Source organism: Bradysia coprophila (assembly GCF_014529535.1).
Source record: "Bradysia coprophila strain Holo2 chromosome X unlocalized genomic scaffold, BU_Bcop_v1 contig_26, whole genome shotgun sequence".
NCBI classification, from domain to species: Eukaryota; Metazoa; Arthropoda; class Insecta; order Diptera; family Sciaridae; genus Bradysia; species Bradysia coprophila.
In genome coordinates, this window is record NW_023503313.1 from 107,899 (window position 1) to 120,118 (window position 12,220).

At 35.1% G+C, this 12,220-nt stretch overlaps 1 protein-coding gene across 1 annotated transcript in view; it reads left to right on the plus strand.

Annotated features, from left to right (window-relative positions):
• The first annotated feature begins 942 nt into the window (after positions 1 to 942).
• The window catches only part of LOC119069072 (probable muscarinic acetylcholine receptor gar-1), an 83,757-nt gene continuing 72,479 nt past the window's right edge, over positions 943 to 12,220 (plus strand). The window contains exon 1 of the mRNA XM_037172950.1: positions 943 to 1,022. The gene's annotated coding sequence lies outside the window, so the exon portion shown is untranslated. The remainder of the gene's footprint in view (positions 1,023 to 12,220) is intronic.

Sequence of the window (12,220 nt, forward strand, 5' to 3'; positions counted from 1 at the left end):
ACTCGGAAGTACAGTGAACGTGGTGTATTTTGACAATATCTCGAGTAAATTTTGACCGAATTTCATGAATTTTTTTTTGTTTGAAAGGTATTAAGCGAATGTAAAGCGTCGGTACTATTTCCGGTCTCCTAACAAAATGGCTGCCGGCGGCCATATTGGATTTTAGTAAAATAGAAATATCTTGGGAAAAATGATGGTTAGAGAGTTTCTGTTAACATGGAAATAATTTGTTATGTGTGAGGGGTTTCAGGGATTCCATATATTGACATCTATATATACCTATATACAGCTATATTGAGCTATATACAGGCATATAGAGCTATATAATAGCATATTCATCTGTGAAATGTTTATTTATAGGAAAATATAGGTAAATATAGCGGTACATAGCTGTTTAAATAGGAATTTATGAAATTTGTCTTCGTACGGGGCTGTCTATATTGCCTCCGGCAATTTATTTGTATATGATAACAAGGCAAAGAGTGGATAATGTAAGTGATTTTAAAGGCTTTTGACACGAATAGGTGTTTCGTACGGGTCGGCGTTAGCTATGTTTTTGTTTTTTTTTTACAGAATTTGTCGGTTTTTTCATAATTAAACTCAATTCAATATCAAATTAAAGTAAGCATTCTACAGTTTTAATTGTTCCACATCGTTCTACATGTTGTCAACAAAAGAAGCGTAAAGAGTGTCGTTTCACTCACAAGTACGTGTGGAATTGAAATTGTATTCTTATGATTAGACAGATCAGTTTCATCAATTAATCACTTTTAGTGTAAAACTTCATAAAAGATGTAATAGACTCAAAAGCTAGAATCTAGCTAATTGGAAAGAGTTGCATTCTGAAAAAAAGAGTTGCAAATTCAGTGCGGTAATTTTTGCTATTCGTTTCATTTGAGGAAAATAAATATTTATCTCTTTTTTATGATTAATTTCCAGGTTTCTCCTTCAACACTCTGCCAAGTACTTGCAGCACGCGTCGATGCTTAATTCGATAATCGTTCTGTCAACAATCCATCTAGGTAAGCATTAAGAAGAATCAATTTTTGTAAGTTAGCAAATCAAAGCACAGTCTCAGGTGTGACTGTTGTAAGCTGGGTGTCGAAGACCAAACTCCATATATATAGAAATTTACGAAAATATCAACCATGTCAGGTCATTTTCTTTGCTTAGTAAGTTTTGAAGTTTTCTCCACATATTATGCAAACAGAAATTGTCGTCCTGTCGAGCTGTTTTGTCAATTACATAAAATTTTCTTATTGCAAGCCAACGGAAATTGGACGCATATTCGTTCGTAACTCTGCATGGTGCAATTGAACCGTCTGGTGACTATACTCACTCAAACTGTAATAAACTGTCTGAATTAGTGGATTACCAGGTAAACATACAGAATCAACATAGTATAACGAAACAGTCTATATTTCATCCATTGACTTGACTATTGCCACTTTTTTGTTTATTTATTGTGTCCAGCGTACTGTTTGTTTAAATAAATAATTTTCAATTTTGTTAACCACAGGGAGATAATAGACCTGGAGCCTATGGTATTTTGAGTCCCTCATATGGTCATATAATTCTCTTGGGTACTAAAGGGTGCCCATGAATACGAGCGACAAAAAATGTTCTACGATTTTCCTGGAAAATGCATATTGGGGCATGCCAGACAAAAGGGAAATCGAAAAATGATCGCTTTTTGTCGTGATAAGCCCACGACCTGAAATTGGTGTCATTCGATGCCCACGGACCCTAATAAACATAAAAACACCCGCCAGACAAAATTCAGTCGGAACTGTGAGCTGCCAGACAAAATGAAAAGCCCAACATGGCCGATTTTTGTCGTGATGACCCCATGATCTGAAAGTGGTGTCATTCGATGCCCACAGACCCCAACGAACAAACAAACTATCGCCAGACAAAATTCAGTGAGAACTGTGAGCCGCCAGACAAAACCAAAAGTCCAACATGACAGGTTTTTGTCGTGACGACCCCTCGATCTGAAATTGGTGTCATTCGATGCCCACAGACCCAAATGAATAGAAAAACCCCCGCCAGACAAAATCTAGTGGGAACTGTGAGCCGCCAGACAAAAAGAAAACTTGAAAAATCACTTTTTCCATCGTGATGTTACATGACCGAAATTTTGATGTTTTTCCATTCCCATGGACCCCAATTAACAGAAAAACCCACGCCAGACAAAATCTAGTGGGAACTGTGAGCCGCCAGACAAAAACCAAACTTCAAAAATCACTTCTTCAATGTGTTATTTGTAATTCATTTTCTCTACATGATTTCCACGGTTACTTCAAGAACAACAACATACATTTGGAAATGAATTAAAAAATTAATACGAGTCAGAGTCGTAATCTTCAGATATTTCACTTTCAATGTCACTATCAGTATCAGTAGTATCATCAACGTCTTCGATCTCATCAATATCATTTTCGACAACTTCGTGTACGATTTCATTGATGCTGCCTGGTGCTGCGTCGCCCTCAAACCAGAATGGTGATAAGCGATCATCGATTTGCTGCCAGCCAAAGTTTAAGGGGTTCAACGTAGACGGTTGTAACATCACGATGGAAAAAGTGATTTTTCAAGTTTTCTTTTTGTCTGGCGGCTCACAGTTCCCACTAGATTTTGTCTGGCGGGGGTTTTTCTATTCATTTGGGTCTGTGGGCATCGAATGACACCAATTTCAGATCGAGGGGTCGTCACGACAAAAACCTGTCATGTTGGACTTTTGGTTTTGTCTGGCGGCTCACAGTTCTCACTGAATTTTGTCTGGCGATAGTTTTTTTGTTCGTTGGGGTCTGTGGGCATCGAATGACACCACTTTCAGATCATGGGGTCATCACGACAAAAATCGGCCATGTTGGGCTTTTCATTTTGTCTGGCAGCTCACAGTTCCGACTGAATTTTGTCTGGCGGGTGTTTTTATGTTTATTAGGGTCCGTGGGCATCGAATGACACCAATTTCAGGTCGTGGGCTTATCACGACAAAAAGCGATCATTTTTCGATTTCCCTTTTGTCTGGCATGCCCCAATATGCATTTTCCAGGAAAATCGTAGAACATTTTTTGTCGCTCGTATTCATGGGCACCCTTTAGTACCCAAGAGAATTATATGACCATATGAGGGACTCAAAATACCATAGGCTCCAGGTCTATAATGCTTATCCATGCTGAAATGCATGCTGAAATTTCACTGCCTCTGACTGTAATGTTGTTCTCATGCATGTAAAATGAATAGAGAGAATCGATTGAAATTGCCGGTGTCTATAATTCTCCAACAGTACTTACAATTCATCGTAGCGAGTTTAGTTGTTTTCGATTGTTTTTGTTTTCCTTTTGTATTTTCCTACTTTACTCGAAATGACATTCCCGTTTGAAATCATTATTCTGAATGTTTATAAGTATCTGGCAGGTTTCACTTATATAGGAATTACATTATATATTATATATGTAAAGTATACAAGATGTTTGAGGACTCTTGCTGAAGCATACAAATTCCTCTAGAAGCCAGATTTTAACTTTGTTATAGGGAATATAATGAACAATTAATTGCCATTACGTTACGTTGGTTTATGAATTGAGCACAGCATTTCTAGAATAAAATTATAAAAGCAAAAACAACAACTAAAGGTAAAATCTTGTACAGAATATGACTACAGATAAACGATGAAGCAGTAGATGTGCAACTGAAACAACTCCAATTATCTAAACCTTTGTTTGCGATGCGAGGTTACTGTCAACATTTTTTTTAAATCAGTTTTCCAGTTTACATTGAATCTGTCTATGAACGACGCTAACTCTTAACTTAAGATTAATTGAAAAATAATATAATTTCAATCGTGAGATGGTTGACGTTCCACAAAAGTCTGACTTTCTCAAACAGAATTTAAATTAAAAATGGAAAGCTCCCGATAGAGTGGAAGACTTACAGAAGAAAAAACACACCAACGATACAAATTGTTATAAATGTCACAGTTAAAGAAAACAAAACAGTTCATGGTAGACTGGAAATAGTAATTTAGGCAACACGTTGCGAAAAGTGGTAGTTTTTGTCACCAGATGTCATCACATCGTGTGACAAAAACTACCACCTTCGCAACGTGTTGCATATGAACGATCAAGTAGACTGTATTTATGTACGCTTCAAAAATTGGTTCACTGCGATTACATATCTCAATAGCCGAATGGTTATAGGTGTTGCTCCATGAGCATTGGGTTTTGGTGTCGGTGGTTCGAAATTTGGTCACGACAGAAAATTTTTATTTACGTTCAGATGTTCAGAAGGAGTGGTGAAAAGCAAATCCATTTCACCACTAGTGACGAAAAGCGTATATGAAAATCTATTTCACCACTAGTGGTAAAAAGTAAAACATAGAAAACCAGAGAAAAAAAGAACCTTCGATCGTATCCCAAATCACGCATGAAAAAGTTCAGTTTTCGCAGCGCTGTTGCAGAAACAATTGTAATAGCAGTCAAGAAACGCGGGTGAATATTGTCTTTTAGACATTAGACAAAGTTTGTCTGTGAATGTAATGCAGAACATCTGCTGTCGATATTAGTATACTAGTTTTTTTATTGCGCTCGATGTGATTCTAAAAAATAAATAAAATTGTGTTGCATTGCGAGATTCATTGTGGATGTACAAGAACGGAGTATTCGGTCGAAAAATACATCCTACTACTTTCGTATGATTTTATTGATACCTAGGGTGAGTTTTAAAGCTCCTACTGTGAGAAATACGAAGATGGCAAATATATTAAATTATCATGTTGGAGTGGGAGTAATATTATAGCTATGCCAACTGTTTTCGACAATGACATCAAGATTCTAAAGCCGTGAATTGAAAAAAAATATTATTTCAATATTTCACTAGTTTTTGCATAATTTTAGTTGCTAGAATTGCATGCGAAAGCTACACTCGGCTCAAAATACTTAGCAATATTAATGCGATTCCCTTTATACTCATATTTACTTAGTATACGGACCAAGAGTAACCTGACATGAATTTCGTGATCGAAAAACAGAAATTACTTTTCACCCTATAGACGACACAAAACAGTCGCTTAAAAGTTTTACCATTATTGTTTCTGAAAACCGAAAAGCCCTATTGTAATATCAATCGATGTGTCGTTCTTGCGTGACACTACTGTTTAATATTGTGAAAGCTTTGAGCATGTTGTTATTATTACATCGTTTTCATAATTTGTATAGAGCGATAAATACTAGCTGAGTCGAAACTCATTCATAAACAAAAATTGAAGGAAAACGCTTCAATTTTCAATTGTTTTTTTTTTTGTTGACGTGAGTGGTGATGTAATTTGAAAATTATCAACCTACAGGCGGAAAACGTATGCACAAGAATACAACGAATGTGCAACATTACAGTTATGGAAGAGAATAATAGTCCATTTTTGGAATTTAATTCCTAAAAATTACGTAAAAATCTTTAGAAATTCCTAAAGGTTCCTGATTTTCTGTACGGTTGGGGATATCCTTATTTTTAAAAACATTGCTTTTACGCACTGGTGTTAAAATATGAAAAACATTTCCAAAGTTCATTACTGCTACATGAAAATATATGATAGACGTGTAGGTAAACGAGAGTTTGTGTCAAATGTTAGAACTTTAGCGATATAGTTTTTCCTGAAAATTCTTTGTCCCCCACACAATGCCATATACATACGTGCAGGTCAAAAAATGATAACATATGGTGAAGAACAAAAATTCATCGTAGAATCAAATTTTGTAGCCAAATTAATTTATTACTTATAACAGTACTCACAACATTCCCGGTTTTACGTCTAACTTTTAACGAAAATTTGTTGATTGTTGTTCATCCTTTTTCTTAAATGCAAATCAAAATCAGGCGTTTAGGGGTAATAGAAATATGTAGGGTTTCCAGGTCAGCGATTCCTTTCCAAATACAACAATTGGTTTTCTGACCTTTTCACCGTTGCTTCTGAGTTATGTAATTTTTTTCGACCAGAACAATTACAGATTTACCTCAATATAAAACGCCAAGACTATTGTAGAATATTTCCGGTTGATTCATCTCAGACCTTATATTTATTGAAAGTAAATTTAGGTTAATTTTTATTCAGGGACTATTTTTGGGAAAATATTCTCAGAACTTTTTGAATTGTCCCATATTTTCCTTAGATTCACTAAACCATATTTTTGGAAAAATTTAGGAAAATTAGTGAAAATGTTTTCCCAAAAATATACCTTTATCTCAATCCCTCGGGAGAATCTAAACGTTTACGGAAAAAGATTATTCTTTTACATAAAAATCCTTGGAAATTAAAAGACGTAAAAGAAAGAACGTGAAAATTTAATGAAGTTCATGACCATAATCATAAAGTGAATTAAGACTTAAAATTGCAATATTCTTCAGGTTTTAATGGCTTTTAAACGTTGGCCCCTCGGTGACAAGTGATTCCTGTTTGCCAACACAGGAAGTTTTGTTTGTTTATGAAAGACGATATAGCATCGTAAAAGTGAAGATCGTGTCTAAATGAAGTACATTAATTTTCACGCATCTATTGTATACAAACCTAATCTTCATAATTGTCAACTGCCGTTTCATGCTTATTGTCAATCTTTTTGTTTTGGTATGTTTAATGTTTCCATGCCTTTTCGAAAATATTTTCATATATGTGAGTATTGGGAATGGGAACGTACATTTGTCGGTGGCCTTAAAATGGAAGACGAAATTGATACTTATGGAGCAAAATAAAATATTCGCAAAACGTTTTTCATTTCCAGAAGAATGTTTTTAATAATTTTTTTCTCTGCTTTTTTTTGTAACAAAAGTTGTTGTGTCTTATTACGGTGTTTGTTACTCAGAACGGCACATCTAAAAAGTTCAGAGATAAAACACGCACTATGGTTTAAAAGTAACGAGTATCATCTCGCAAAACAAATAAACATCGTGAACAGCATCGATAATAAATGTAGAAAAAGTTATTTGACAACATGTTCATCTTTTCGTATAATAAGACAAAATAGTTGGGTACAAAAAACAAGAGAAGAATATGATGCTGATGCATGCATGATGGGATTCGTCAAAATATTAGCAAACATTATTACAGAGCCTCGGTTATAGAACCTGACTCACAAGACGAACGATGATGGCAAAGGAAAGGAAGAATAGAAGAAAAAAAGTTCAGAATAATTTTCCGTTGCGTTGTTTCAACAAATTAGTGTGCTATATAACACTGAATTTATGCAAATGTTTAACAATTATGTTGTGTCGGATGATGAGTTTGTGTTAAATGTCATTTTCTTTTAAACGACACAGCTACGAGATTTTTGAATTATCTTAGAAATTCTGCGCACAATGGATGTGTCATACATAATAATACCTTTCGAGCACCTTACACTGTTTGTAGATATTATGATGTATAATAATAGCATTATTTTGATGAGATAACAAGCATTTATGATGCTTACAACATTACCGATGGTAATTTGTTTCGTATCTCATTCAGACATTTTTCCACCGTTTCTCCCCGTTTACAGCCAAAGTTGACGAACACACTTTTTTTTTGTTTAACATATCATTTCAACGAAATCATTTCCGGTAACTGATGCCTGTGGATGCTCTTTCAGTCTCCTTTTTCTAATTTAATTTTGCTTTCATTCTTTCACTTTTATACAGTTGAATTCCTTTTTGAATTTACAAATTATGTTTGTGATGATGCTTTTATATGGAAGTTTTACATAAAATTTTAGTTAAATTGATTAACTACGTTTAGGGTGAATTTGACGGTAAGTTGTTTGGCACAAATGCTTTTATTTGTTATTTTCCCCTAGGCTTTTTTTTCAATTTTCCTTTGAATTTATTGTGGAATTTTTAAATTATGCAACTGAATGATAAGATCTATGCGTTGCGTTCGTGAACAGATATATCTATATGGTATTCTAAGAAAGCTTTTGCGTTTTTGGTGTAAAAATGACGTACGACTGTTGGTCCATGTTCTTCCCAAAACTAAAAGCATTTCAGAAGACTCCTAAAGTTTTCCCTAGAGTCGAAGGTGGCTTATTACACACAATACAATCCAATCAATGCTATTTATCCCACATGTATTACCAATGTTACGATATTTACGTATGTATTATAATTTGGAAATCTATTTTTCTTCGACTGTATATATTTGCAACAAATATTTAAAATATTTAGTAGAAATACATTCAAAAATATTTGTGACAATAATTAACAAATCATTCAGCAAGAAAAAGTATCAACTTCGTATGCTAATTTCAATAAGAACACTTGTGCACAGTGTTTTACAATTTTGATCAAAGTATTCTGCATAATGTGGGCGGATTTTGTTGACAACTCGTCTCATTTCTGTCATTTTCTGTGACGTCAGTAACTTTCGCTGTTCGTTCAGTTGCGTTAGCCCTTCGTACTTTCTCTCTGTGGGATGCATTTTTTTACTTTCGCGGGGCGAAAGTATCAACTTTCGATGTTGAAAAAAAATTGTTATTTGTGTATCTGTTTTGGACGATTGTTTTTAGACAATTTCGCTTGCTGTAGCCCGAACGAAGCGAGTTGCGAAAGTGCTTAAAATCAATCGTTCAAAACAGATACTCAAAAAAAATTTCATGTAAGGGGTCCCATCCGGGAAGGTATTTTATGGAATCAATATGTATGTATGTATGTAGTATAACTACTTGATCCCTCAAAGTTAGCGAAGGACATGCATATCGGGATTCATTCATCGATTACGCATTAAGGACCTTTAAGATAGTACCCTCGAAAGGCGACCATTTTTATAAGATGAGATGAATCTAATGAAGGAAATGAAAATGCAGAAAAGGAAATGTTTAAGGAAATATTTCTAATATTTCCTTCATGAAAATGAAAATGAATAAATTAATTCGGCCAGGAATCATTGAAAGGAAAAGCCAGACAAAAATTATTTTATTTTTTGTCTAATTTTGGCTGAGCTTGACTTACATTGATGAAGTGGTGCTTTTTAATGTGTATCAATGAACAGATAATCGGCTGTCGTCAACGTTCGACAGCGTATAATACAAAGTCTGTTCATAATACAGACGATGTAGTAACAAAACTGTTTCAAAAAAGTATATATTGTGCACCGTGTTGCACAAAGTAGATAGTCGGCAGGATCAATGCTATAAATTTTGTGATTGACAACTACGATAAGGCAAATAACGAGAAATTTCACTACCGTAAGGCGGATGTATTGGTTTCCCTTACAGAGGACAGAGGAAACAATGACAATACAATGACAACGGCTCTCTGCACTTGCCTTATAGACTAACAACATTACAAAAAACTAAATTCACCTGAAATATGAACTAGAATCTTAAAAAACACCCTTTGCTCGTCTCCACTAGCAGAATTTGAATCCAATAACATCACGACCAACAAATTCTTGGAAAGCTGTATAATAGTATGTACTTTGAACGTGAAAACAACCTTTTTACCAAGTCAACAAGTTGTTGAACAAAGCATTTGATATTTGCATATCCTTGCAAAAAATGATGTATATGACTGCATTAAAATTCGGCAAAACAGATAAAGTGCACACCATTGTTTATCATGTTGGAGTATGCAATGTAAAGGAAATGGATTCAATTCGCTTCAGTAAATAAACATGTTTCCATATTTTCCATAATTTTTATGCAATATGCATACAAACAATGTACACATCTCTAACATCAATTTTACGGTTCAATTCGTTTCCTATTTGAATATTTCTTTATTGCTAATAATACACGAAACATTGTTAGCTCAATTCCCGTCAGAGTTAATCTGTAGGTGAGGTGCTGTCAAGTGCCAAGACTGTGTTGTATACTCTGCCATGGTTGTGTAACGTCGCGTCGGTTGCAACAGGAATGTTTCCCTTAAGCGCACCAGTATTTAGTAGTATTCAACCAATCAAAATATTTACTAATTTGCTTCAAATAAAATACTTTGTGACGCAATTTTATTCAAATTTTGCGTATCGGAGCTTCGAGCTCAACGGTTTCCATTTTTTTTTTTTAATTCGACGATAAAAAAAATTCCTGTTATTAACTTCGAAGATGGGGTTATGACGGACGGGTGATCTTAGAGATATTCCCAAAAGAAAGCTTGTCTCGTCTCTTGATAACACGATAGCTTGAGTAACACTCAACGGATTTCAACGATGCGCTATAATGTATCTCGCGATCTGAAGGACGTTCCCAACAGAATATCTGTCTGGTCTCTTTATCATACTGCGACTGTACATTTCATCCGAAATCTCCCAGTCAATGATCACAAAGTCAAACATTAATTCATCGCAACCCCAAATTTTGGTCGAACGCAACGATATGAAAGTTTCGCATGGTTTAGATTTTCAATTCATGATGACCGAACATTTCATTGAAATCTCCCGGTCAATGGAAATCAAGTCGACTGCCTACCAACATATCAAAGGAACAGATCTACACCGGCTAGGCGGCTGGTCATATTCACCGTACACATCTCTTCAAGTAATTATTTTGTCATCGTTTCACATGGTCTCGTATCCCATTCGAATATGGCTGAACATTTCTTCGGAGATCTCCCAGTCAGGAAATCTGTGACCATCAGTGGAACTTGTCATTTGAAATCATGCTGGCCGGATGGATAAGAATTTTGAATTGTTTTTACATTGTCGATACAACATTTTGTTGTATTGTGCTTTTGTTTGTATTTTGTGGTTTACAAGCCATTGGAATAAATAAAATAAATCATACGAAAACTTAAGTAGTTTTCAACGGATTTCCAAAAACTTGTTTATTCGATGAGGACTGAAATACCTTGGGTCGTTAATGAAAAATACTGGCGTAATCATCTAGGATTTATTCCGAAAAGAATCTTTTGCGTGATATCTTAATGTCGACGATAGAAAAAAGTGAAGTGGCAATGAGTGTGAACTTTGCGAAGCGAGGGTCGTAATTCACACGAGTTACAAACCTTATTATGAGTAAATTGGATAATTTTTCTGTCTGTGGGTTCTCTAACTTGAATAAAGCGCATCCGATCTTCAAAATTCTTTTTTTCCTCGTTTGGTAATGTCAAAAGACAGGCTAAGTTCGAAGATGGGTGATTTCGGATCGACCCCTCCTGAGCTGGGGCCAATAGGTGTTTTAGGGTTTTTCGAAGATATCTCCGGACATTTAAACGCTATACATCAATGATACATGAAAGATATTTACAATACCAGACAAATGTACAAACAATGTACATTTTTGTTTTTGTTAAGACGCAATTTTTCCCTGACATTTTCATTGTGTTGTTTTCAAAAAACTTTCCGCGAACATGACGTTATATTCCATACAAAAACATTTCAGTTCCGTGCCTAGAGGTGTGCGCCGGTCAAAAATTCTCGGCGGCGGCTAGCTGAGTGTAGATGTTTCTGTGGCGGCGCGCCGATAGATTTCAAATTATTTAAAAAAAAATTAAAAACTCATACAAAAGTCAATGTTTTTACAGATAGTTCGACCTAAAAATACCTACTTCATATCTTTAATCTTATAATCTTAATCTTAAAAATTTAATTCGACTAGAACAATGAACTGGGTGGGCTAATAGCCGAAAGAACAACAAACCTTTTAAAGTTCATTGTTAAAAGCCAATAGTATTTCCTAATTACTTTAATGGTATGCCTCGAGTTAATCTTTGATAATATGGAGAGTGATGGTCCATAAAGACCATAACTTAGTTACGAGATATGCTGGTAAGTCTGGAAAATGCAGAATTTCTTTGTGTTCTTTCATGAATCTATAGATACACAATTAACTAATTTTAGGAAATGTAATTTTCTGAAAGCCATTCCTACGGTGGGAGAATTATAAGAATTTATAATTTTAGCAATTACAATCCAACTGACGATATTCATTCCACTCCACATACGATTTACACGTTATAATACATACGTAATTTTAAAGGAGGAATTTAAAGTAGTGATATTTAGTTGAATGAGGCACTAAATTTATTTTTTTCTCCAGCCGATGAAAACTGTCGGCAGCTGGCGGCGGCTGATGTCATTTTGTGGTGTCGGCGGCGGCACTCGGCTGAGTACCTCCAGCCGTCGGCGCGCCAGCTGAACTCGGCGGCGCACACCTCTATAAACCGTGCCAGTCGTGATCTAAATACTTTGTACTCTCTCGCTAATTTAATGAAACTTTGCCTCAAATAGCGTGATCAAATCGTGAATAGACACTAG